Source organism: Lissotriton helveticus, chromosome 2_1 (assembly GCF_964261635.1).
Source record: "Lissotriton helveticus chromosome 2_1, aLisHel1.1, whole genome shotgun sequence".
Classification (NCBI taxonomy): Eukaryota; Metazoa; Chordata; class Amphibia; order Caudata; family Salamandridae; genus Lissotriton; species Lissotriton helveticus.
In genome coordinates, this window is record NC_136059.1 from 882,437,827 (window position 1) to 882,465,512 (window position 27,686).

The window sequence follows — 27,686 nt, forward strand, 5'->3', positions numbered from 1 at the left end:
CTCACCATCTGCCGAGGTGGTGCACCAGTGGGTGATGTCTAGTCCATCTGTGGGCACTGGGGATCATTAAACTGGTGGCCCACTTCACCACACTTAAAGCACTTCAGGGGCCCCATATGAACAGGTTTATCTGTCGTGGCCTGGGCTTCTTCTCAGGGGGAGGCTGGAAACCCTTCCCTTGGTTCCCTTGGGGATTACTTTGGGGCCCTTTCTGGAACGCCCTCTGTTTACCCTTGTCCCCCCACTCTTCTGCTGGGGACCCTGCCCACCTTTGGCAGAGTTTCCCACATGACACTTGTGGACCCAGGTAGGGGTGGGCGTAGTTCGCGAAGTAGCGCTACGCGTAGCTACGCGAAGTGCACTTCACACTACGCGAGCTACGCGTAGCACTATGCAAACTGCATAGTAGCATGTTCGCACTGTGCAAGATGTCGTTTTCAATGACCGCACAGTGCGGACAAGCATCCGGCACTGTGCATTTATTGAAAACAGCATGCAGTGCAAGCTGTTCTTTTCTGCTGCTCGAGTAGATTTTTACTCGAGCTGCAGCTTTCTCAACGCGGACTGGTAGTTTCTCATCGCGAGCGGTTGCGAGCATTCGCGACCACTCGCAATGAGAAACCTGACCTCCCAGCGTTGAGAATCTCACCAGGAGGTTTATTTTCCATGCTCGCGATTGACAACTTGATGTTGCTAATCGCAAACATGGAAAAAATCTCACAAGGATGTAATTTTGCTTGCTCGCGGTCGCCAACTTGATGTCAAGGACCGCGAGCAAGCAAAAAAGACCGCTGCACTATGCTACGCTACGTATGTTTGCACTGTGCTACGTGCAGTTCGCCTAGTATGAAGTTGTGCAAACTTCGCAAACTATGCGAGCGTAGCGTAGTGCTTTGCCCAGGGTTAGTGCTCACCCAGCTGTCCGCTTCCTCAGCAAGCTTCCTAGGGTTAGTCAGCTTGCTATCAATAAGGTGCTGGCGTAGCTGTGGAAAACTATTATTTGACAAGTGCTCCCATGCAATCAAATTATAGAGTGCTTCAAAATCATTCACTTTGCTACCCTTCACCCAACCATCCAATGCTCTGCCAAAGAAAGAAACAAATTCTACCCACGTGCTAGATTCCAGTTTCTTACAATTCCTAAACCTTTGTCTATAAAGCTCAGGGGTCAACCCATACCTGGACAGTAAGGCCTTTTTCATGTGTACATATGAATTCTGATCTTCAGAAGTCAAATCTAATAAGGCCTCTTTCATGTGTACATAAGAATATTGATCTCCAGAAGGCAAATCTCATTAGGTGTCCTTCCCATCACTAAGGAACCGCTCCCACAACCCCGCTCCCCAATCCTTCTCAGGGGCCTGGTGGGAGGACAGCTACCTCATAGGCTTTGAACCATTGCCCAATATCTTCATTCATATCTGCTTTCAATTCCAGCTCCCTCAACATCCTTTCATGCTCTAAATGCAACCTCTTTTCCTCCAAGTCTAACTTCTTATTCTCTAACTCCATCTGACCACCCATCCTGAGCTTGGCTAGCTCCATCTTATGCATTCTATCTCTCTCCCTGTCCTCTAGCTCTTCTGGTGACAAGCCCTTTGAAGAAACACTGCTGTCTGGCCTAGAAGGTACTTTCTCCTCCCACCACTTCTCATGCAGAAGCCTTGTGCTGACTCACCCTATCTCATGGAGCCACCCCAGCCCCTGTCACTCACAAACCAGACATGGAATACACAACCTAGCAGAGGCAGGCTTGGATGGTTAGGCAAAAAAGTACCTACTTTCTAAAAGTGGTATTTTCAAACACAGAATGTTAAAACCAACTTCACTAAAAAAATGTATCTTATCATTCTGAGTTCAGGGATACTAAACTCGAATGTCTACCTATTTCCCTGAGTCAGTTAGCATTATAAGATGTTATATTCACAATGCCCATTCTGGCCTATAGGAACAGGTAGCCTTGCACTAGTGAAAAACTAAATTGGCTGTAATTAACTATCAGGACATGTCACACACATCAGTGCATGTCCTACCTTTTACATACAATGCACCCTGCCCATGGGCCTTCCTTAGGGGTGACTAATATGTAGAAAAGGGAATGTTTATGGACTGGCAAGTGGGTGAAAATTGCAAAGTCGCAATGGAAGCCCCAGGCTGCACACAGGCTCTGCACCGGCAGGCCTGAGTACCATTTTACAAGCTGCTTCCACTGCTGCAAGCCCACCAGCAGCATTTGATGTACAGGCCATGGGCACACATGGTGTACAGTACTAGGGTCTGACAAGTAAATTAAAAAACCCAATCAAGGAGTCACTAATCCATAACAACAATTTACAATAGGGAGCACTTGCACTTTGGCACTGAATAGCAGTGGCAAAGTGCCCAAGCATCTAGACCAGCAAAACACATAGTAAAAATACAGGAGGCAACAGCAAAAAAATAGAAGCGAAACCCACGCCAGTGGTGCCAGGTCTAACACGTGGGATTTGTGCAAGTAGGAGTTCGAATGAGCGGAGGTGTATGGAAGGTTTGTGAAATGAGATACGATAGTTGAAGTATGGTGGGCCAGAGTTATGTAGTGCCTTGAAAGTGTAGGAGAGGAGTTTGAATTGTGCTGGTTTGTGTATTGGGAACCAGCAGAGCTCCTTCAGGTGTGGTCTGATGTGAGTTCAGGGTGGGAGGTTGAAAATGATACTGACCACCAAGTTCTGAATGGTTTCAGCCTTCTGGTGAGTTTTCGGTTGATCCTGGCATAGAGGTTGTTCCCACATTCCAGCTTGCTTGTAACCAGGGCGTGCATCATCATTTTCTGGGTGCTGATTGAGAGCTATTTGAAAATCTTCCAGAGCATCTATAAGGTATGGACTGACGTGGAGACCTCATCGACATGGCCGTTCATCTGGGAATTTGAGACATGAGTCCAAACCCTTTGGATTTGTCCTAAGTGTGTGTGTGTGTTGGAAAGGGTGTTATTGGTTGGGGTCAGTAAATTAGCCCCTTGCTCAACCCTTGGTAGCTGACAACGAGCAGTCAGGACTAACTTAGGAGTGTAAAGCATTTAAAAACGCCAATACATCAAATAAGTAAGACACAACACAAAATAAAAACCCCACACCAATTTATAGGAATAGGCAATATTTTTATGAACAAATGGACAACAAAATGACAAGAATCTAATGTAGGAAACAGGAGGTATAAATGTTAAAGATTAGCCACTGTATAGTGCTTAAAAACATATAGCGCCACTCTGGGACATCTGGTCACTCTTGAACAGGACAAAGTCAAAGTTTGAGGCTGACCCCGATAAAGCCCTGGTCGGATACACAAAGCAGGAGGCCCCGGTCAAAGTTTACCTTCAAACTTAGAAACTTTTCTAGAGCTTTTTCTACCGACGTCGCCTGACCCTACACAGCAGGCAGGATTCGGAGAAGGTTTGCCGGCTTGACTTTCTACAGGACCCTAGCCAAATCTTGGAAGTTTTGAGCTCTGGAGCTTTCAGCGGAATGAACCTGAAATTGTGGACAGGTTGCGGCTGAATGTATTCGGCTTGACTCTCAAGGTCACCTCAAGGAGATTTTTTTCAAAGTTCTCCAAACTTTATGAGGTGCTTTCTGAAAGTCTCCTTGTAGGCTCAAAGTATCCACATCACCAATCCAAAGGACTCAAATGTCCTAGATGGTCTCTGTGATGTCTGGACCACAATTCCCACAATGCACCCAGCCAAATCCTTAAAAGTCCACTGGACGCACTCCCGGACAGGGACTCTTGGTGGAGATGATTCAGATGGGCTCTGTTGACCTGAGGGTGTCAAGGAGTCTACTCTTTAATCCTTCTTGAAGCAAGTCACAGTCCCCAGGGCTGTAGTATAAAGTTGTACAGCAGGCACAGTCATTCAGAGAGCAGGTCTTTGGGTGCAGAGACAGATTCCAGCAGGGCAGTGCCTCTTCTCTTTGTAGTTCCAGGCAGCAGATCTGAGAGATTATGCAGCTCTCAGATATTTATTCAGTGTTCTAGGGTGACAAGCAGGGGGCACCTCTGTCAAATGAGATGCTGGTTGCCACCCAAAAGTATGGTATATTTTTGTCCCACAAAGCACTACGTTGCCAAAATCCAACATGGATGATTTCTCTCCAGAGTAGTAGGAGCTACTTAAACCAACACACAACACAGTGTGGTTCATTTGTAGTAGCTCTCCTCTTCCAGACCTCTGCAATTCTTGTCCTAAATCTGCCATCTGGCTGGGTCACAGGATGTGGGGGTAGGTATGCCTGGTATTCCTTACTTATCTGCTCCCTCTTTGAGCTCAGTTTGATTTATTCAGCCCGCTCTGCAGGACCCATCCTCCTCAGATTCGGAGCTCTCTCCATCAGATAACCTCTGCTACAGCCAGGCCACTTATTACCTAATCAAAGCAGCCTGACTAAGGCTGTTAAGGCTGACCAATTAGCAGAGACCTCCAGATCGCTGGATGTTGGCTTACATAAGAGAAATTTATATAACTTATCTTCTGTACTAGTTATGATAAATTAAACAGTGGCAAGGTATTATCAATACCAATCTTTTAAGTCCTTGAATAATATTTCTCCTTTCCTAGCAATAGTTGTATCTAAATAAAACATTGCGATGTTAGCCTATGGAGCTAAATATCTACAATGAGGAAAAATGAAATGGGGAGTTGTTCCTCACCAGGGCTTATAAAACATATTTTATATGGTCAATGCTTATAGTTACATGCCCCCCACCCCTGGGCCACCTATGTGAGACCTGTGGTATGCTTAATTTGTAAAGATAAGGTAGATTATTACTTTTAAAGTTAAGTTTGCACACAATTCATTTTTAAAGACAGTGTGCAAAGTTGGGTTAAAAGTGCAGAAAGTCTAATGGGCCTCTAAACTTCCATGCCCTGTTAAATACTAAGGACTTATAGGGTTTGTCAATACCAAGTGTGTTAATTTACTTTTAAAGGCAGGCTGCAAAGAATAACTGCCTTTAAAAGGACAGCAGGCCCACAGCAGCACATGCACGCACGTGCAGGACATCTGCTGGGCCTCTAAACTGCCATGCCCCATTATATACTAGGGACATACAGGTAGATTTCACCCCCTGTCACTATTATCTACAAGGGGGCTGTAGTGTCTGTCATTGCCAATTGTAAGTGTACCCTATCGCATGTACTCTTTTACATATAGCACTGGCCCTGGGACTGGTTAGCAGAGCCTAGGGTACAGTCAGAATTAGATACCACCAGTATCATTCAACAAAATATAGCCAGCATGCTACCCTCCACCATTTGTCACTCTGTCTACATAGCCCCACCCCTCCCCACTGGAATACAGCTAGATAGGTCCATATTATCTCATCAAATTTAACTAAAATATAGAAGGGAATTACACGTATAAAAAAGCGACTCAATTACCAATTTAAATAAATGCCAGTCTGATAAATAGTACTCCACTACTATCTATGATCTACCGTTTATTGTAGTTCTTATTTACTCTCCAAAGTATAATTAAAATAAAAAAACAAGTATCCAAAATACAGGTAAATAGAAGATTATACTGATTAGATATTCGTATTTTTACGCCAGTTATCTATTGAATGTTCAAACTCTGCTGGCGTCAATATGAAGGTCATAATTCCCTATATACCTTTAAAATGTAAATAAATAATTAAATTAAAGTACACTTTGTACAGTGCCTGAAATAGTGCACATTTCCTTAAATTGGGGCCTCTACATTTGTTTAACAGTTTCATATTAAAAGTAAACTTTTTAAATGTAAACTGAATTAACACAAAGAAAATTTCAAGGAACACAAAAATCAAACCATTTAGATTATTGCTACAATGAATGACCTATGAGGAGGAATGGAATTCAAACGAAAAAAATAAGGAGAAGTCCCAGGCTGTGCAGTTTCTTAGAATATGTGTGTGTCTCGAATAAATCACCCTGAAGTCAGAGTCTCCACTGCAGTTGCATCAGGCAATGAACATACTAAAAACAATAAATCTCCAGCAAGTCTTAGCAAGTAAAAGGAATGACCAAACCAGGTGTGAAAAGACCGTAAATAAATGGTTAAAAGATAGCACCAGGAGTCTCCATGCTTGTACATCTCAAGGACAGAGACAGAGAACTACGAGAAAGGCAGTGAAACACTTCATATTTCTGAGGTACCAAACCAATGGAGGGTTTTACAATTCAGAAGCAATGAAATGTAAAGCCTGTTTCTATAGACGGTAACTTTTTTTGCGGTGTCGGTGGCTTTATGTGGGAAGCTGTTCATCAGTGGTATTTGAACTTATTGGCAATAAAGGCAACTGTCATGATTTTGTACTCATTGTTCAAAATGCGTTTTATTTAAATACCGGTGGCCAGAACGGCAAATGCATTCTAGTGCATTAATCTAGTACTAACACCAAACACTGATCAATTTTTTGCTAACTGCAGTTTACGAAACCATCCAATTTAAAGGCAAAACCGTAAGGTAATTGCCAGTTTTCAAGTTGTGTGATTGATAGAGGAACGTTTCCCCCAGGATTCATCCCAAGGTCTAATTATCAGTTACAGAACATCAGAAAAAAAACATTCAGGAGAGGCAAGATGGCCGCTGACAGTCTGTAGGGACAGGACGCGCTTTTCCCTGCTCCTCCCGCTCGAGGTTCTGCACGAAGGATTAAGGTGCAAGGGGAAGGAGAAGAGCGGAAATAAATACGGTGGTGTTCTGTTTTGAACTGCGGCTTCGATTTTGAGAAGCGTATTCTGAAGACGAAGGAGACTTATGCTACTATGCTACTATCCCCGAAGCTAATAGTGGAGGCGGCACTCCCAACGCTGGAAGCGGTGCTGACTCGAGCATTGGTCAGCGCTCATCAGCTGATGGTGAAGGCGAGCAGTTGGGGAAAACAGTACCGGCAGCGGCAGCTCCTGAAACGCGATTGGCAGTTCAGCTCAACGGGCGCTTCGTCTACAACTTGGCGTTCAATGGCGCCGAAGATTTCAAGAGCCCTGAGAGACGAGAAAGCGGCTTGGAGCGAGTTTGACGCTCCGGCGGCTAATCTCCGCACAAAGAAACAGACGCGGGTGCAGGAGTTGAGTGAAGACCCTCGCGCTGCTGCTGAGCAAGTAAGGAGTGCAACGCGTAGTAAGGAGGTTGGAAGCAGCACGGGGGAGAGGCTGAAAAAGAAAGACAAAAAAGACAAAAAAGATAAAACTAAGCCAGTGCTGACAGATAAAGGTAACAAGGGGAAAGTAATAGAGCAGGGGACTTTGAGGCAGCCACTTGTTCTGGAGGCTTTTTTCCCTTTAATTGCAACCAATTCTCAAGCAGTACCTGACACATCCATACCTCAAATGCCCCAAATAGATGCTGGCGAGGATGTGAGTGAAGATCTCGAATCTACCCAAGCGCCCCCTGCGGGGGAGATAGACAGTAACTTGCGGGCAGCTAGCTATTCAGCACAGACTGATAATTTGGAAGCCTCAAGCGAGAAGGGGTGCAGAGCCAATGATTCACTACAAGGGGCTCTGGTGCAGGAGAATGTGGAGCCCTCCTCTGGACAGGTCAAACAGAGCAATGTGAGAGACGGCACTATAGAAAATGGTAGCGTGTCGCATCATGTTGAACTAAGCAACCTGCCTCTAAATTTGGGAATAAACAATAAGTCTACGGAGGCGACGGAGGCGATGGAGGCGACGACTGAGGCATTAGGGGAGACGCAGAGTAACGCTAATGTTTTTGGTCTTGTTGCTGCCTCAGAGGGGGGCAGTAGTGATAATGTGAGCAAAGTGATCAATAATGGTTCTAAGGCCTTGGTATACCTAACAGGTTCCCCTTCTGATGAATGCTTTTTCTCTGTCAATGAGGGCGAGGATGAAGGTGCGGAGGTGGGGGCAGCTGGGGGGGGCGAGTCAGAGGACTCGTCTGTTGTCGGCTTGGGAAGTGACCGGACACTATCAGGACTTGTAACAGAGACTACTTCCACATCCGGCTCTGGTTCTGGAGAGCTCTCTGACAAGGACTTAGCTGCAAAACGCAAAACTAAAGTCTTGACCAAAAAAAGGAGAAGAGTAAAAGGATCCATAAGCCCAGCAGCTATTGATGTGGCAAAGAGACTTGATTGGGGTAATACTGCCATACCTCAGGTATATAAAGAGGGTGTTGGAAGTCCAGATGAGTGCATGGGGTCCTTGCGGCCGAATGAAGAGAGAGCTAGGCAAGATCTACCCGAAACTCAGATACAGAGTCAGGAGCAGCCCCCACGCCAAAATACACCTTTGGGGTTTGAAGCAATGTTTTCAATGCTTAAACAAATTCAGACTGAGGCAAGGGCAGAGAGTCGGAGAGCCAGGCAGGAAAGCAAGAAAATACAAAATGCACTTCGGAAAGTAAATAAAACATGTTCTGAGCTGGCAGGGAGAGTTACAGAGGTGGAAGAAAGAACGGGAGCCTTGGAAGATGAAATAAATGGATGGAGGGAATTTAGGCAAAACCAAGAGAAAACTAATAGTGATGTACTATGGAAACTCGAAGATTTCGAGAATAGGCAGCGGAGAAATAATGTTAGACTCTTAGGTATTCCGGAAGGAAAGGAGGGACAGGATGCTAGAGCCTACATAATTGAATTTCTTAAGGGTGCTTTTCCAGACATAAAGGGATGGGACTGGGAATCAGAGATCCAGCGCGCACATAGGTTTCCTTTTGTACAGAAGAAGGGGGATGGGCCAAAAAAGCCTAGAGCATTCTTGATCTATGTGGGCAACTTTCTATTGAGAGAAGAGATACTGGCCAAAGCAAGACCACAGGCAAAATGTAGATTTCAGGAGGTGGAGTTCTTCGCTAGACCAGACTTCTGCCATATAACGGTAGAGCGTAGGTGGAGACTTCGTGAGCTGATAGCTCCTTTTCAGAGAATAGGGTGTGAGGCATACCTAATGTTTCCTAGCAGACTGAAGGTGGTCAAAGATGGCCAGTTTAAAATCTTTTATTCCGAGATTAGAGCGGCTGAATTTTTGGCATGGCTCAAGGAGAGGACCCCGCAGAATAGTACACAATCTCAAGATCTAGCAGTAGATGTACTATCTAAAGGCAGCAAGATGTAAAGTGAAAATTTTATAGCAGCACAAGAACAGAGAACTGTAGCGGATTGTTACGTAATGTGCGATTTGGTAGTAGTAAATAATAGTAAGAGAGCACCACCTAGACAAAGGGTGAGGAACACAGCAGGAGCGGGGGGGGGGGGCGTGGGACCCAAGCAGACACAGCTGTCACACAGAGGTCCGTTGGACCTTTTTGCCTGTAGGGGGGGTGGGACAGTCGGGGTGGGGGGGAAGGGTGGAGTTCACGGGGGGGGCAAGGAGTGCAAAGCAAATAGGAAATGTATAATACAGGAAACATTATGGAATAAGAGGAATAATAAAACAGAAGGTAGGCTTGTGTTGGTTGAGTTATATAAAGCCGTGGTTATAATTTGTTTTTCTTGTTTTTCTTTAAGAGCCAAAACTGTGATGGTGTTTGCTAAAAACCCAGGATGAGTACACGCATAATGACATGGAATGTGTGTGGTCTAAACGATAAGACAAAAAGGCAAAAGGTAGCTGTCTTGATTAAAAGTTTAAGAATAGATTTTCTAATACTTCAAGAGACTCATATACAATTGTCAGAAATCAAGCTGTTAGACCAGCTAGGCCTTACTGTTTTAGCACACTCTAGGCAGGGAAGTAGAAATAGGGGGGTGGCGGTTATGGCAAGGCAAAGAGATGTAACTACCAGGAAAAAATGCGAGGATGTATGGGGTAGATGGGCCTTGATAGAATGCCTGGTTGGAGAAACATGGGTCACTCTTGGGTCTATTTATGGGTCTACAGGTGATGATCCGGAGATTTTTGAAGCAATTGATATTGAGTTGGCAACCTGGGCTCCATTTATTGTGATAGGAGGAGACTTTAATATTAATGGAGCAGGGGGATTGGGGCTGGGGTTGGGACCTCCAGTTAAATATAAGGGGAGGAAGAAAAGAGTCTTTAAGGCAATTGTTAATTTAGCCAGAAATAATGGTTTGTTGGATGTTTGGGACACCCTTAATCCCAGTCAAGATGGGTTTACGTACTACTCAGCACCCCATAGGATAAGTGTCAGATTAGACTACTTTTTAGTTAGTAGCCAAGGGATTGATGGGATAGATATCGAGAGAACACCAAGATTATTATCGGACCATAACCCTCTTATAGCCACCTTAAAAGGTTTGACAGCGGTGAGGAAGACCTCGGAGTGGTCTTTTGAAAAGGCTTTTTTAGTGGAGGATGAATATATCCAACATATGAGGGAATGGATATCTGAATTTTTGAATATAAATAGGCATACAGCACCTCCAGGGATAGTGTGGGACTGTTTTAAGGCTGGAGTGAGGGGTGAGACCATTAGCTATGGGGTAAGGAAAAGAAAACAGGAGAAAGAAAGAAGCGAGGGGGTAAGGAGGGAATTACTGCAGGCAGAGGATGAATTGAATAACAGGACTGATCAAGCTGACGGCGCAGCCCCAACGGACTCTGTATATCTTAAACTTGTTAAACTGCGAATGGAGGAGGAAGAACAGATAGCAGAAAGGGCAGCCAAACAATATACTGTGAACAGAGAGAACTGTTATGAGATGAACGAAAGGGTGGGCAAATTGTTAGCAGCTAGAACTAGACAGAAGGTATCATTTGGGGAGATAAAAGCAATCAAAGATAGTACAGGGGCGATCTTAACTAGTGCACAACAAATAAGAGAAGTTTTCAGGGACTTTTACACGACCTTATATTCTGAGAGCGATATAAAGGACCCTGAAGACATAATGGAGTATTTGAACTACTATGAGGGGAGGCAGCTGGAGGAAGCAGAGAAGAAGAGGATAGACAACATGATAGACTTAGAGGAGGTAAAAACAGCTATGAAGAGTTTACCATCAGGCAAGGCGGCAGGCCCAGACAAAATCCCGCTAGAGTTTTATAAAGTGTTCTGGGAGGAGTTAGGCGGAGATATGTTTTATACTATGAAGCAGGCACAGAAGGGAAGCTCAATACCAAGCACCTGGTCTGAGGCCGTGATTGTGGTTATTCTCAAGAAAGGGAAAATCCCAACTAACCCGGGGTCATATAGACCAATCACTCTCATGAACACGGACACAAAGATTTATTCAAAGGCACTGGCGACTAGATTTGCCAGTGTAATAACACCTCTAGTTACCAATACCCAACATGGGTTTATACCGGGACGGGGGACTACACACCATGTTAGAAAGTTAATTACCCTTATAGATAAAACAGAAGTAGATGGGGACCCGTTCGCAGTCTTATTACTAGATGCCGAAAAGGCTTTTGACCGTGTGTCGTGGATGTATATGTGGAGTGTCTTGGGTAAACTGGGATTTGGCAGTGGCTTTTTAACAGCGTTAAAAATATTGTATAGAGACCCTGTCGCGACAATCAGAATTAATGGGGGGTTAACGGAGAAAGTAAAAATTAACAGGGGCACAAGGCAGGGTTGCCCATGCTCCCCGTTACTGTTTGCGGTATATCTAGACCCACTAATTAGGAGACTGGAGCTAAATAGGAACATCCCCCCAATCGTTACACCTAGGGGGGAATGCAAGATTCTGGCCTATGCCGATGACGTGGCGGTTATAACATCTTCCCCCACAGAGGCTATAAGACATGTGGAACAGGAGGCAAAGGAATTCGGGAAGGTCTCTGGGTATTCTTTGAATACCGGGAAAACACAAATTATAAAAAACAGTAAGGCCCTATGCCAGGATCCACGGGTAGTGCGGACGGGAAGTTATCTGGGAATAACTATAACTTCAGAATTAGACAAGTTAGTGGATTTAAATATCGATCCTATTATACGGAAAGTTGGGGGCGAATTAGATAGACTGAATAATCTCCACTTTACCTTGGTTGGAAGAGTGAATATTATAAAAATGTTAATTATGCCGAAATTTCTGTATCTTTTTCGAACAATTCCCTTATGGTTTGACAACGTGTGGTTTAAAAGGATTGAAAACATGATTAACAAATTCATCTGGTCCAAAGGTAAAACTAGGAGAGCGGCGAGGTTCTTGGCACTCCCACGGGACAGAGGGGGGTGGGCGTTACCAGACTTGAAGTTGTATTATTGGGCCGCTGCCTTGCAGTATATGGTAGGATTAATAGGTGGAGCTGAAGCAGAAGAAGAAGACCACCTAGGGTCATTAGCGATTTATGGTATCTTGCTGGGTGAAGAAACAAAAAATATTTTTTTGAGAAATTTTGACACGGCATATTATAAAAGGACGCGTTTTAAGACCATACTGTGCGCATATAATATATGGAAGGCCTTTATGAAAAAGTTTGGTTTGGGGAAATTTAATAGGTACATGAGGTTATATGAGAATGTGTTACTTCCGGGGGATATATTCTCTGACTCAGTTTTTACGGAATGGTATCGGAAAGGGATAACAAAATTAGGGGATATAATGGGGATACAGGGGGTGGAACAATTTGTCACAATACAGAGAAAATTCAATCTGTCGACAAATCACTTCTTCAAATATCTACAAGTTAGAAGTTTCCTACAAAGTAAAAGAGGGGGAATAAGAGGATTTGAAAAAAATGACATATTAGAGATAATAGAATCTGGAGTAGATTGCACAATTAAAAGATTCTATTTTGAACTAAATGAACAAAGACCGGATGATATGGCGAAATGGGGGGAAATCTGGTCAACAAAGCTGGGCATAGAACAAGAATGCTTTAAAATATCATTAGAACTAGGGACGAACATTCTATGCTCTGCGTCACTACAAGCTCAGCATTATAAGACGTTGTACTGGCTTTATTATACCCCGGCTAAACTGGCACAATGGGGAGCGACAACCGGTATAAACTGCCCCAGGTGCACGAGCGTAGATGCAGATGCCATTCACATGTTTGTAAGATGTCCCAGTTTAGTCACAGTACTTAAAGAAATAGAAACGTTTCTACAAAGGGCTCTAAAACTACATGTTAATTTATCACCTGCGATTATTTTGCTAGGGGTAGATGGAAACAACGATGTTGAGACAGGGAATTATTTCATTTTCGTGGCCATGGCAGTGTATAGACTGTGTGTAACCACCGCATGGTTAGATCAAGCGGCGCCATCATTTCAACTATGGTTAGCTAGGTTGCTGAGCATATACAATTTAGAAAAAGCGATCTACTCCAGAAGTGGGAAAAGACTGAGGAAATTAGGTCTGGATATATGGGAAACAATAACGAAATGGAAGGAAGAAGGTTGAATTGTACAGGAAATGCACACGTACATAATTTTGTATTTAATCTGTATAAATCTGCATGTAAATAGTAAATGAGGTATAGTAAGGTATAACTCCATAGAACACATATAGAAAGTATAATCGATGTAAATATGTATGTATAAGGATAGCGATTTCACCCAAATAAGGGGTAACGTATCATTTTGGTATTGGCATTTAGATAACGGTTTTTTTTTTTCTTTTTCCTATATTTCTTTTGTTTTACTTTTTCTTCTTTTTTTTGTGTGTTTGTTTTGTTTGGATTTATTTCAAATGAAATGTATGGTGTAAAAATTGATAAGGGTAGGAAAAACTGTATTTTCCTTATTTGCTCCATGTCCCCTCTGTGCTCCAGAGGGTGGGAAAAATTTAAAAAATTCTGTGAATAAAAAGATTCAAAAAAAAAAAAAAAAAAGAAAAAAAACATTCACGTGAGACAGTAGTGGGTGATATATTAGGTGAACGAAATTCCTCAAATAGTGATTTTGATGGAAATGGTTTTAGTACATTACGTTAGTATTGTTCTGTTTCATTCCCTATCTATTCAACTTATGTTGTATCAAACTGGGGACATTGGTATTTTTGGTACATGGTTCTGGGTCGTGATCAGTTGACATCAGTTTATAAAAATAACAGGAAATAAGATTGGTAAACTAGAAAATACACAGGGGCATATGTACAAGGCCCTTTCGCCACCACAGCGTCACTTTTTACAACGTTGTGGAGGAGATAGGGGCATTGCCTTATTTACAAGGCACTGTTAAGCCCACTTAACGTGACTTAACGCTGCCTTGTAAATAAGGCCCCCTTTTATGCTGTGATTAGTGTGAAAGGGGTGGGCAGTGGGTGTTGCAGTGGGCGTTCCATCGCAACACCCATTGATTTTGACGCTGCCCCCTATTTACAAGGGCAGTGGAAATAGGAGGCAGCGCTTTTTCCATGTGTGCTGCCGTGTACAGCACACACGGAAAAAGCAAAATACCTGAGATTGTTTATGTGGAGGAAGGTCCCTCTTCCTGTACATAAAAAAATCCTGGGAAAAATGCCATTTTGTGACTTTGTGTGCTGCATTAAGCAGCACACATAGAAGTGACAAAATGGTATTTAAAGATTGTTTATGTACAGGAAGGAGGACTTTCCTGTGCATAAATAATTTTTTCCCTGCATGCAGACACCCTTGCACTATGGTGCAAGGGTGCTTGTGTTGGCGCTACACTGCTAAGTGTAGCGTCAGCGCAGAGGGAAACGCAAGTCTGCACCATATCGTTGTAAATATGGTGCAGCCCTGCATTTCTGAAGTGGCGGAGTGAGGCGTTAAGCCATGATGGCTAACGCCTCACTCCACCACTTCCTTGAACATATGCCCCCAGAGTTCTTGATGTGAGCGGTGGATGAGGTCCCATATACACCAAGGAACCGAGCTCCTATTAAGTACTGCGGTTCCTATGAGGAGAATATAGCTCACTTTTAATAGCTTTCTCTCCCGTTATTACTGTAGAAAATAATATGAAACAACTGAGCAAAAGAACAATACAGTTAAGAAAAAAACCAAAGAGCATAAAACGTTCAAATCAAGTTAAAGAGATAAGAATTTGATAAGCAAAATGTTGAACAAATTAAGGACACCTGGTGTAGGGATCAAGAGGTATAGCTTAAATAAGATGTACTGCTAAGTGGTCAAAGTCATTTTTGCAAAAGAGGAAAACAGTGCTAAATTTTATTCCGAAGATGACCACAAGTGGGCAGCAGCACATTCTCCAAAAAACTTGAAGAATGAAATTTGTGATAAAATGCACCTTGAAAAAAGTGTCCACATCTTCAGTGCCGGTTCCTTAACCCCTTGCCTACTGATGACGAGCCCAGCTCATCATGATGCACAGTGGAGCTGTGCTCATGATGAGCTAGGCTCGTTATAACGGCCGCGCCACTTCCCCGTGTGGCGAATTCCACACCTGTGCGGACGTTCTACAGGAGTGGGCGGAGTCATGACGAGCCCAGCTCGGCATGAGCACAGCTGCACTGTGCCTCATGACGAGCTGGGCTCGTCATGAGCACCACAGCGCCGCGCGCGGCCCTCCCTTCCCCCCGCACAGAAGGGGAATTACCTCGCGGGTAAGGTGTTAAATGCTATCCATTGTCCAGAGTTTCATCAAATATCACCAGAACTGCAGTTCAGGCCAAATCAAAACGTCCAATTGCAACTTGCCACTGTGATTTCTATGCAGTGGCTCCAGCTTTCTTTGTCCACATGACCTCTGCATTCCCCGGACAAAGGTGAGCAGTTCCACGGGCTTACTTACTCAATTACAGCTGATCTGTAGGCTTTTCTAGGTAGTCAAAGCTTCTTCTACGTGACGGAACGCATTTATCTCTCTCACTAAGCCACTCCCAAAGCTTTTCCAAGGTTGGTCCAATGGACAATGACCAGAGTGGAATTATATGATCTTTGAAAGCAGGGTTTAGAGAATAATTATGTATTTGCCACACTTGCCATATAATTTGCTTTATAATTTGCAGATAACATTTTTTTTTATCACAAATCGGTGAAAATAATACCGCAGAAAATATATTGGATTATGATACCATCATTTAGATTTTGAATACCACCAGTCATTTGAATTGGTGCCACTCAGTTTTTCACCTAATCTGCTTTTTATATATTCTGTCAATTGACTATTGTCGAACATAACGTTATCATACCAACAATGTTTTTAAATAGTTTTCAGTGGGTCTGTGAGTTTGCATGACGGACATGAAAGGGAATGAATGATTATTATATTTTCTCTAATTGTGTAATATTTAATAAATGCTCATTTTCTATTTTTGATAAATAATTTGTTGTCTTTGGTTCTTTTTTATCTTTTCTTCGATACCTGATTAGCATTCAATTTCTGTTTATTGAATGGTATCCTTAATTCTATACATTGATTGATTTATTTCCCTACTTTAAGGAATCTCATCTTAATTAGTAGGGGGTCCCTTCCTTTGCGCTTACCATCATTTAGATAACCATGCTGCATAACTTGCTTCTCTGTTACCACATTCATTATGTTCCTCAAATGATGCTAAAGTTCTGTAGTGATTTGGGGCCTCCAATCAAACCCAGACATTGTTAGAGCTGCCCACCCAATGTTTCGCTAACAATGGGAATATTCAGGCTTTGCTTAGCTGTCACATACAGACTGCTAATTAAACTATGAGCAGTGGCAGTTAAATAAGAACTGAGTTTCTGGTGTCAGGGGTAACCCTTAAATCCTATATTTAGGGGACTAAGGGGTGTGGATGCAGGTTACCAATGGACTACTAGCACCAGCGGCTAATTCACCCCTGTAGTGACTACATCTGGGGGTGTAGGTCACCTTTTTAACCCTTAACCCTCTATTCTACAACTTTTAAAAATGATAGAAGTCTTCCTCAGCTGTACCAACCAAGTAGCCCCCCCTAGAGGTGTGGTTAGCCTTATGGGGGATCACACCCCTGGAATAACTAACTTTCCCACCTGCTTGGGTGTAAATATGCCGGGGGGGGGCAGGGAGAGGGCGGTCTCCTCCATTGGGAGGCAGCCAGGTTCCATATCACAGGCAGTGAAGCCTTTGAAACTCACTGTTTTGAAGTGTCACTTCACTAGCATACTGTCAGAGTTGGAGGTGTGACCTACTTCCCATCCAGACCTTTGTTTCTGACTGTGAGAGTTCACATATCGTCACAGGGGGTCAGGTTCATGTCTTGGAGGCAGCAAGGGAGGGCTTGCACCATGCCACATCGTCCTCAACACAAGATTCATGTCAGAGTTGAAGAGGCATGTTGTTTGATACCAAACCTGCCAACCTCGAGTTTGCCTGGGCACCAGCCCATGTTATCCTATGGACTGTTTATCATTAATAGTGTCTTTTAATTGTAGAAGCCACTATAGGGACATGTAAACTCCCACTTAAATGTCCACACCTTTAATATAATATATTCTGTTTCCTGGGCTTAGGAGGCCTTCCTTAGGGGTGACTGACATATATTAAAAATAGTGCATTGACCGCGCCACACATGGTGAGGGCAAAGCCGGGTTTGAGCAGTTTGTAGTGCTCTTGCAGTTTGTAATGGCAGGCCTGTTGTCAGTCATTTACTGGGGTCACTCAGGGTGTCACAAACAGTGATTCAGGCCCGAGCCCCTTTAACACCCATGCCCTAGCTACCGCTGGAACTATATACTAGGCGCATATTTATTATTTTTTTTTAATTTATTTTTATTAGTTTCAATTTGTGAATACAGAGTAGCAAGAGAGCAGTGGCGAGCAGTAGGTAAGATAACATCAAAAGTGTCTTCTAGGGTAAGATACAGATGCAGTAAACATTCTCAGGGGTGAAATAGGAAAATTAGAGAGGCATCCTCAGAGTCCAGAGGTCAGAAAGGGTGGTGGGTGATGTGTTGCAATGCTTGCACTGCGAAAATAGTAGAGGGTGAGCTATAGGCGGGGATGAGTGGAGTCTCTGTCTTGGCGGGAAGGGTCCTGGGGAGGGGCCATTATGGAGGTCTGGGAGGAAGCAGAGGGAGATGAGGAGACTATGCAAGAAGGTACAGTGTAAAGGGTTGCCAAATGTTTGTATAGTAGCTTATAGGGGGTTAAAGTCCTTGACAATTGGGCTGCAAATTCACACATAAACATATTAGGGAGAGAACACTGGCACTGGGCATCAGAATCTAATGCACTTTTGGAGTCATAACCATCAACAGTGGAGCTAAAACTGTTAGGGGGTGCCCATACAAAAAAGGACATGTTTTCAATTGCCCATTCTACGTAAAGTCTGACAGATTCACTGCCATTTTTCACATTCTGCTAAGATTCTTTTGATCAAGAAAGAGTCTATTTTTAGTCTGAATTCTCAGTTTTCCATTACTTTAAAAAAAGGTTGGGTCTGTAATTGAATAAGAGCATCAAGCATGTACATATGGTCATTTTATTCACAATGAAAATAGGGTTTAAGGTTAAAGAATGATTTTGAGCAGCATAAAGTTAACCTTATGTTTCATGACACAGAGAGCTGAAAGCAGACATCACTTCCTTGATGCTCTGTTCCCTCTGATGCCTACCTCCAGGAATGACAGTTGAACTCATGAAAGTTTAACATTCTAAATAATTATCTCATTTATAAATATGTCTCTGCACTTTATTCTAATTACAAAGAGGTTCCGCAATACACTTACAATACCTTGGCAATTTTTTGAAAACAGCCATTACACTGGAAGGAATCAAGGAAAATGTCAGAAAAAATAGCAAGGAAACCTGTCAATGGAAATGTGCGTTGAAAATGTATTGTAGCATATTCTCCTTACCTGCCTGATTTCCTCAGTTTCTTCACTTTTTTGAGACATATATTTGCTGGTAATATGAATCTGCATACTGTGACACTACTACGCAGTGGCACAGTGCTTGTGCTCTGGCACTAAAATGCTACTGATATAATTGATTTCCCCAAATGGTCCATTTCACTTTCTTGTGAAGCCATTACATGTAGCACATTATGGATAAAAAAATATTATTGCAGCTGGCACCGATGTCCACTGGCGGTGCAGCAGTTTAAAGGTAATGCAGTAATACACGGCAAGGAAAAAGTGTCTTTGCCTTATAAGTAAAACTATTTTAATATTTTAAGAAGTCACCAATAAAGAATGTCTTGTAAGACCATAAAGATAAAAATTGACATTATTTATCTAAAAATGATGCCTGTGATGGAGGGGCCTAAAAGCTATTCCACTGTGTTGATAAAGCTACATTTTCCATAAAAAAAGCCTACATGGGATTAAAGTATTTAATTATATATCTCCACCTAGGTAAACACTAGTAAACGTGTGAGAAACTGAGTTCCTGGTTGAGGGGAGTGAATCCCTTACTCAAGCAGCACAGCAATCCTTGTCAGGGAGGGGTACAAGCAAATTTCAAAATAGCCTGTGCTCAGCTCTACTGGTAGCTTGGCACGGAGCAGTCAGGCTTGACATGGAGGCAATGTGTAAAGTATTTATGCAGGAGAGCCCACCCCAGTCTCTTGTCTAGCGGCAGGGTACAGACCATGAGCTGGTGGGTCAGTGTCCCTGACCTGAACAGAGGGTGCTCGGCACCAGGGGCTACTGCCCCCACTCTCTGATGCCACAGAGGTTAGAGAGCCTCTCATCACTGACAGTTGTCGGTGGCCACTGTGGCTTGCTGTTCTGGTGGACAGAATTGTCTCTGGGAGGGGGACAGGAGTCGCACCCTATGGGTGGACTGGGCTACACTACTGTGTTGTCCATGTGTGTGATGTCTGCCATCCTGGAAACCATTTGTGAGCAAGGTAAGCTAAGGCTCTGTACAGATGGGGACAATAGGCGGGCAGGAGCATGCCCTTTCTGTTGCGGGCCAGGGTCTATGTTCTATAGCCCCAATCAGGAAAGTCCATCAAGGTGTTTGATTGGTCTCCCCTGGTTTTAGGCTGGTAGGGAATTGTGTTAGACCTGGCCCTTTTGACAGGTTTATCCCCAAAGTTTTGTCTCCTATTTTTCTGACCCGTTTTAGGTCTCGCGCCTAGCGTTGCAGTGCGCAGCACTGTCGTGCAGCGAGAGACCTCTTTTAGGGGGTTTGAAAACTAACCTAGGAATGGCACACGCTTGTGCGTGTGCTTTTCCTTTTGGCCCACGCTATTGGCCTTTGCGTGCATCTTTTTAACAAAGACAGCACGCAGTTGGCCAAAGGCGGGTGTATTGCTCCGCCCATGGCCTATTGATGTTGGTTACCCACACCGCCGCCATGTGGTTTCAATTATCGTGCCCAGACACCGGTGTGATAATTGAAACCACATGGTTCGCTGTGGCGCACGCACGCACCACTCGCGGGCTTGTTCTTTTTTGGATCCATTTCACAGGGAAGCAACTAAATGAAAGAAGGAAAGAGAGGTTGTGAATCGTTTCTTCAAGTAGATGGGGCAGTGTATACCCCGACTGGTGCATGCCCTTGTAATCACTGCTTTACGGTAAGTACACCCCGACTGGTGCATGCCCTTGTAATCACTGCTTTACGGTAACTCATAGAGGATGTCTTGTGGGATTCTGCCTGTGTCTTTACAACACTGGAAAATAAAGTATTATTCGTAAGTACGAGATAATTCTTTATGATTGGTTACACACCTGTCCCCCTTCCCAATACCGATGCTAGGTCTGTGATCGCTGTGTAAACAGGTCAATATCACTTTCCTTCTTATGGGCCTTTGAATGGACTCTAACAGTTGACTGTGCCGGAAGCCTACTTTTTAGGGCAACATCCAACGAAGTTGGTGTTTTCAACCCTGGTTTAAATGTCCTACCACGGCAGTGTACCGAAACCTTTACGTCAGTTCCTGCAATCACTAAATATATGTTTTAATGTGTGCAATTTCTAATGGGCACTTCTGGAGCGGTTCTTAAAATTCAAGCGAGAAGTAAAAACGTGACAATCCATTGCCTGCTGGTGCATTGCGTGTTAATGTTTGCGGGTGAGATTTATTTCAACAGCTTTTTTTAATACAAATGTGAAGCACTAGTGTGATGTTTACTAGCTCTGAGATTCCATCTCTTGCACACAAGCAGAGTAATCCTTTTAATATGTTTTTTTTAAAAATAGAGCCTGGTTGTAACAAATTATTGGGCTATAACCTGTTTTTTGCAGATGTTTTTAATGCCAACGCTTTAAATTTGTTGATACTAACACCACTTATTTAGAGCGCTAAAAACAACAATGCAGTAGTAAGCGCTACAAACAAAATCACATTATCGGGTTCAGAAACCTGCTGAGTAATTTCACAATGCATAAAATTACAGGCTCAGTATACACAAAGAGAGGAGTTAAATATTTTGTTTGAGAAGCGGAGACGGTGGCCATTACTCTCCAGGCCAACACAGGAGTAACATTCGGGTACCCCGCTGCCCTGCAGAGTGGATAATAGATCACATCTCTCTGTGTATTACTACTCCAGAACTGACGGATGTACTAGTTTTTAAATTCCTATTGGGGCAGACCTCACCCTCCCTTAATTCCAACAGCTCTAACTTTTAACAAATGTGAGACCTTTTGCATTGCTTGTTTCTTTGGCTATAGGATCCTGGGCACTTTGACACTGCTGACTAGTGTGTACTAGTGTGTGTGAGGCATGTTCTGATAGTGAAATACTGTGTAATTTGTTTTTCACTGTTGCAAGGCTATCGGTCCCATAGGCTTATCATTGAGGTTGCACTGTAACATTTGTACATGTGTAACTTCCCATAGGGACGAGATAGGAAAATTAAGTTTTAACTCTCTGAATGTATTAACACCCCTTTTGGTAAAGGTGGATTTTAAATCCTGTGTTTGAAAATGCCACTTTTAGAAAGTGAGCATTTTCTTACTTCACCATTCTGTGTGCCTCTGGCTGTCTGTGTATTCAGCATCTGGTGTGTGAGTTACAGGAGCTGAGATGTGCATTCACACTAGACAATCACTGGGGGGGTTGAGGTGTACTACCCCTGCTGTGTGTTGTGTGGGGTTTGCCTGAGGAGGCCACTTCTGTCTGTGGTGGAGGAAAAGCACTGATTTATTTCACCCTACTGTGGTATCCTGATAGGGAAGAATCTCCAAGGGCATGTGTGCAGGCCTCCTGCTAAACATCTCAGGGATACAAAAGACTTGCAGAAAGACTGGACTGTTCTTCAACTCCTTCTAATTAAAACTTGTAGAGGCGCTGGACCTGCAATCCCCAGCTGAGGAAGTGTTGAAGTATTTACCTAGTGTGTGGTGAGTGCTTTATCTGGCTGAGATGCCCTTTGGGGCACTATCTGCTATAGAAAGTGCATGGTGAGTGGTTTTCTTGATGTTCTAATTTCCTGCGGACATTCATGGTGCTGGGCTGTGTGTTGAGGAGCAAGAGGGGGGAGCTTGCGACCGAGGAAGGGCTCTCCCCCCTGGCAGCCGGTGCATGTGTAGGGCCACAAGTAAAAGTGTGTGGTCAGAGCTTTTCAAACCCTGCTGACTGAGGCCGAGGTGTGAGCTCATTTTACATGTAAAGTGAGGCCCTTGGGGGAGAGGCGGCCTTTGGCATCTCTGCCCAGCCGCTCAGCAGCCTAAAACGCCATTTTTCCAAGATCCAGGGACCACCTTGGTGTGATCCAAGGTGGGACTAGTCAACCTTGACTTAGGAACCTGAGCCTCACAGGCTCCAACCAGCCGCTCGGCCACATAATTTCCTGGCGTTACCCAGCAACCGCCCAGGAATCCGAAGTGAGGACTATATCTTAGGCAGACTGGCCATTGCAGTGAGGGTTTTTTTTTTTTTGCATTTAAAAAAAATATTTTATTTAAGTTGCATTCAATTAGATAATCAAACTCCTTGTAACAAGTTATTAAAAAAATAAAGGTTTAAAAACATGCATGACACATGGAAATAATACACACTAATAATGTGTGTCTGCGTGCCTCGTACAATACCTTTTCTTTCTTGACAACTACTCCATGGACTCCTCTAGCCTGGTTTACTGCCCAGTTCCAAATAATATGTATCTCTTTTAGAGACTTACCTGCAGCAATGGGGCAAGGTGAAAGAAAGGCGACATTCCACCTACCAAGTCTTCTTTCCGGACCCTGCAACTTCCTGAACATCTTTAGCACTGAACCTGGATAACACTGGAAGTGAATGTCTACACAGTTCTCTTACAATGTTGGAGAAACCGTTTTTCGAGCCATCCTTACTTGACTCTGCCAGATCCTCCCCCAAAATATTCCCGCTCAAAGCGCTTGAAGTCTGCATCAGTGAAGATGCTTGGCTCCTCCTTCTCCTTGGGTTTCTCTGGTGGTCGATCAGATGCCTTCCGGCCTCGGTTCTGGCTCAGCACCTCCTTCGTGACCGTGCTATCTGTCACAAACTTAGCTCTCTGCATGTACTGGAGGTTTTTTTGCAGATTGTCTGTGCCGTGTCGCTTCAGGTATTCATCTATTGCAGACTTCACCACCTTTCCCTTAACAGTGGCCTTGTCCAGCCGCTGTTCCTCTGCTGTTTTGACCCAGTTTTCATGGTGCCAAGAGAGTGCATGTCAGTCTTCCATGTCAGTCTTCCTCGCTTTCTTTGCAGGGATACCATCTTTGTCCTGGGAGTCCAACAACTCCAGACCTCTCCTCAGCAGCGCTGCCGACATTCCTGCTCAGGCAAGCTCTTCCTTGGACTGCAACCCTCTGTATCGATTCCGACAAGAGGGTTGTGCCACATCACAAGAGGAATCTAAGTGTGAGGCGGTGCAGGATGCTCCCCTTGTGACTGGTGGGGAGCCCCCTTACATTGCACCAAGAGCCTCAGGCCACCAGAGGCTGGTCAGAGCCACGCTACCAGCAACAGTTCATGGGCAACCAGCCCCTGCTTGCTGCATGCATACCTTTGGGGGCATTGCTTACTCTAGCGGCCATTACTGGGTGAGCCCAGGACGGGGCCCCACAGCATTGAAGAGCAGGACTGGGGTAATCCTCGACAGAGGTCCCAATCCTGCTTCAGCTGCTTTCCCTCTATAATTACCAGCTAGCCCCTGATAGGGGCTGAGATGCATCTGGGCCCACACTAATGTGTTCACCACCATATGTCTGGTATTCGGAGTGCAGAGGCTGCTTCTGACATAGGGATGACATATACAAAGGACAATGATATTAGGCACAATGGGGTATATTATCAAGGGGCTTTATCTCCGCTTTTTTGGCTTTAAAAGCCAAGAAAGCAGAGATAAAATTATCTCCCTATTACCAAGCTGTCGCTAACACCAGTTAGCGACAGCTAATAGGAGATAGTGACCATCTTGGGCCCCGCTTTGCATGTCAGTGATATTTATCACTAATGACATGCAAAGTGGGCGTGCCAAGATGTTAGCGACTGAAAACAGTCGCTAACATCGCTATCTCCTATTACCAACTTTTGGAGATATTCGCGCTAAGCGCGAATATCTCCAAAAGCTAACACTTGCCCAGGAGCAGTTCTTAGCCATGTTATCCAATGGGAGGTGGATAACATGGCTAAGAGCATTTGCTCGATAATGCATGAATATCGCTGACTTTTCAGCGATATTCATGCATTGCGGCCGTTTTTTATCGCATTTTGCGATAAACCTTGCTAATAGCAAGGTTTATCTGCGATAAAAATCGCCGATTTGCGGCGATAATGTTTGTCTCTAAACAAGTTAGAGACAAAAATTATTTCTATTGGTTAGTAATATGCCCCAATATGTTTTACCTTGGTAGCAATGTGACCTTATGCTTTGCAACTTATGTGTACTTCCTAAAAAATTATTTGTAGTGCAGCTGCTCGTGAAATGTGAAGGGCAAGCTCTAACAGTTATGCTTAGGACAATTGCCTATTGCAAGTAATATGTTAGCCTAATTGACACTGTTTGTTTTTTTACAAGGTGATTTATTTGGATTTATGCATTTGAATGACCAGTGCCTAGTGGTGCAGTAATTCATGTAATTGTGGAGTTATGATTTTATTTGCATCTTTATGACAAGCGCCTAGTGGGGCAATGATTTATGTGATGTGGTCTAATGTGTTTTACATGCTATGTAGTGATTTATGGTCTAATGTGTTTTATGTATGAATACAAAGGATATTTTTGATATAACCTTGTGTGCAGTATCTTTTGTGGTGTGCCTAGTGTGTCACTGGTGTGTGTGTGTTTTTTGTGCCAAAGCTTTACACATTGCCTCTGGGATAAGCATGACTGCTCTACCATGCTACCAAGGGGGGGAGTAGGGGTTATCCTCTGTGTGTAACTCCCTTACCCTAACCAGAGAGTGGTGGGTTCTGCCTGGCTTAGGTGTATACCCTAGCCAACCAGAAATCCCATTTCTAATAACAATCCTATGGCTCTGCCTGCCTGTGGAATTAACATCTGGTTTAGACTGACAGGGGCCTGCTGTCTCCACCACCCTGGAGCGTGTCTGGAGCCCAGACCAGGCAGGACAAGAACTTGTGCACTACAAAGAGAATCCTTGGAAGAATGCCTACTTCAAAGGCCAAAAGAGTATAAGTATTGGACCTAAAACCAGAGGAACCATTGCCAAGGAGAAAAGCTGAAGAGCTATGAGGAAGAGAGCTTCCCCTTTCCTATGTGTTGCTTTGCTGGGTTGGCCTGCAGTTGCTGTTTCTGCTTTGGAGAGGCAAAGGACTGGACTTTGCTTTGTATCCTGCTTGTGTAGTTTTTCCAAGGGCTTGTGTGTGCTTCCCTCCTGTTATGAAATCTCATGGCATTCAACGACTTCATCTGCAGCATCCCTGAACTCAACTGCTTGGAGTTCTGACCTCCATTGTGGTGCCAATTGAAGTTCTGGGCCCTTGGAGGTTGTTTTGCTGCTTGAAAACAACAACATTGATGCATCGCCCTTCCAACTATTTCTGGCGCAGCACCCTGCAGGAGACATTTCCATGCACCGCCACTGTAAGAAATCAATGCAGCACCTGCCTGTGGTCCAAAGATCCACAGCGGCCCGAGTTAAGGACACCGGTCTCTGAAGTCCGAGACCACCGCATTGACTCTGTTGTAGGCCCATCTGTGCAGTTGAGAAGGTTGACGCATCGTTGGACCGCTGCTGAAGAAATCAGCACAGCACTTGGTTCACCGCCACTGCATTGACTCCAGTGTGTCTAGATTTTCGATGTATCACACCTGTGCACCACATCTACATCGACGCTGAGCTTCAGTAAGGAACCAAGGCCACGTGTCCGGTGACTGATTCATCACCTCCCATTGCAGTTAGGAACTGATGCATCTCCTCCCCTTGCAGTAAGAAATCAACTAATCACCTCCTCTCACAGTAAGGACCCAATGCATTACCTCCCCTGCATAGCAGTAAAGAACCAACACCTCACCTCCGCTAGGCGCAAGGAACCTACGCATCACCTTACCTGCGAGTAAGGAGCTGATGCATCACCTACCCTAAGAGTAAGGAACCAATGCATCGCTTTGCTTCCCGGCGCCTCACCTCCCCTCACCTTTCCACATATACACAGAGTGACTATGAAGATATAACTGTTTAGTCCTGATGAATGCTTAGTATCCATGTTTTGGGACCACTCAAGGCAGAAACATGTCGACCTTTGACCATTGAAAAGGGTTTTATATAATTTACTTACAACCTTGGTCATCTTTTTGATCCTTTCCCCAGTGGACCACAGAATAAAGTTTATTAGGTACCCTGGAGGTAGTTTTAATCACTATTGTATGATTTTTGCACTCTGTCCCTCACTTACCTAAATACTATCACTCATCATAAAGCACCTCAGCTCCTCTCCGTTCGGAGAGTTGTAGCCCAAACTATGGACCTTGCAGTCCAGGTGTGAGGAGGGAACCTAATGATGAAGCATGTCTCACTTGGGCCAGTGAGGGTGCTGGTCCTGAAAGGATCTTTGTCACAACGATTCTGTCACATATTCACGTTTTGACATGCCTTTCCTTTTTTTGTAAAATACACCAGACATACTTATTTTGGGGTTTTTACAAAACAATACTGGCCATTTTAATTCCTTTTTCAAAAGGGAATATATCACAATACAAGACGTGGACTGTTGAGCAAGCCATTGTGTCTGCTGAGCGTGTGTTCAGTGCAGCTAGTGCAGTTATAACAGTGATAAGAACCCGTCTCTTAGCTCCAAATGTGGAGAGATTGAATGTGATCAAAATGAACCAACACTTTATACCACTGAATTACACTGTTCCTGAAACAAAACAGGAGGGGAATGAGGGTGATTGATCAGACTCAAGCTAGAGTGTGTTAGCTGACCAACTTCTGAGTGAACCACCTGAGTTTGAAGATGAACTCTACTTTCCTGACTGAGTAGGACACCATAGAACTACTTTTTTTCAAACTGCTTTGCCAAAAATAAAAAATAGATATAGCTAGGGGAGCATTATATATTTTGTTTGTTTGTGTCTGACTGACTTGTGCAGCCCCACCATTTTAGGCACATGTATGTCTGGATTGGATTTGGACCAGTGTGCAGTGAAGAAGCCTTCCCCCATTATCTTCATGGACTTTGGAGGGACAATTCCTGCCTCCATCCCATGCCTATCCTTTTTTTCATGCCCCACAGGACTGCCCCAAAACATTTGATTTACAAGACAGCCCAAGGTGTGTTGTTGCATCAAAAAGGAAAAACAATTGTGTACCACAGTGCTTGGACAGGTAACTATTGCACCAATGAGTGATATATTCTTGACTGATTGTGAGTGATGATTGATGATTCATGTGGTAACAGACAGTGAGGGAGGGTGTTCAACTAATTTGTTGGATTTATTGTGATGATTTGCAAGGTTTGGGGCCTGATGGGTGATCATTTTTCCTGAAGGTGATTGGCCCTTCACCTTTGATACTTAGTGA

The 27,686-nt window shown here is 43.9% G+C and overlaps 1 pseudogene; it reads right to left on the reverse strand.

Annotated features, from left to right (window-relative positions):
• Positions 1-23,023: 23,023 nt before the first annotated feature.
• LOC144819535 (active regulator of SIRT1 pseudogene) lies at positions 23,024-23,470 on the reverse strand (annotated as a pseudogene).
• Positions 23,471-27,686: the final 4,216 nt, after the last annotated feature.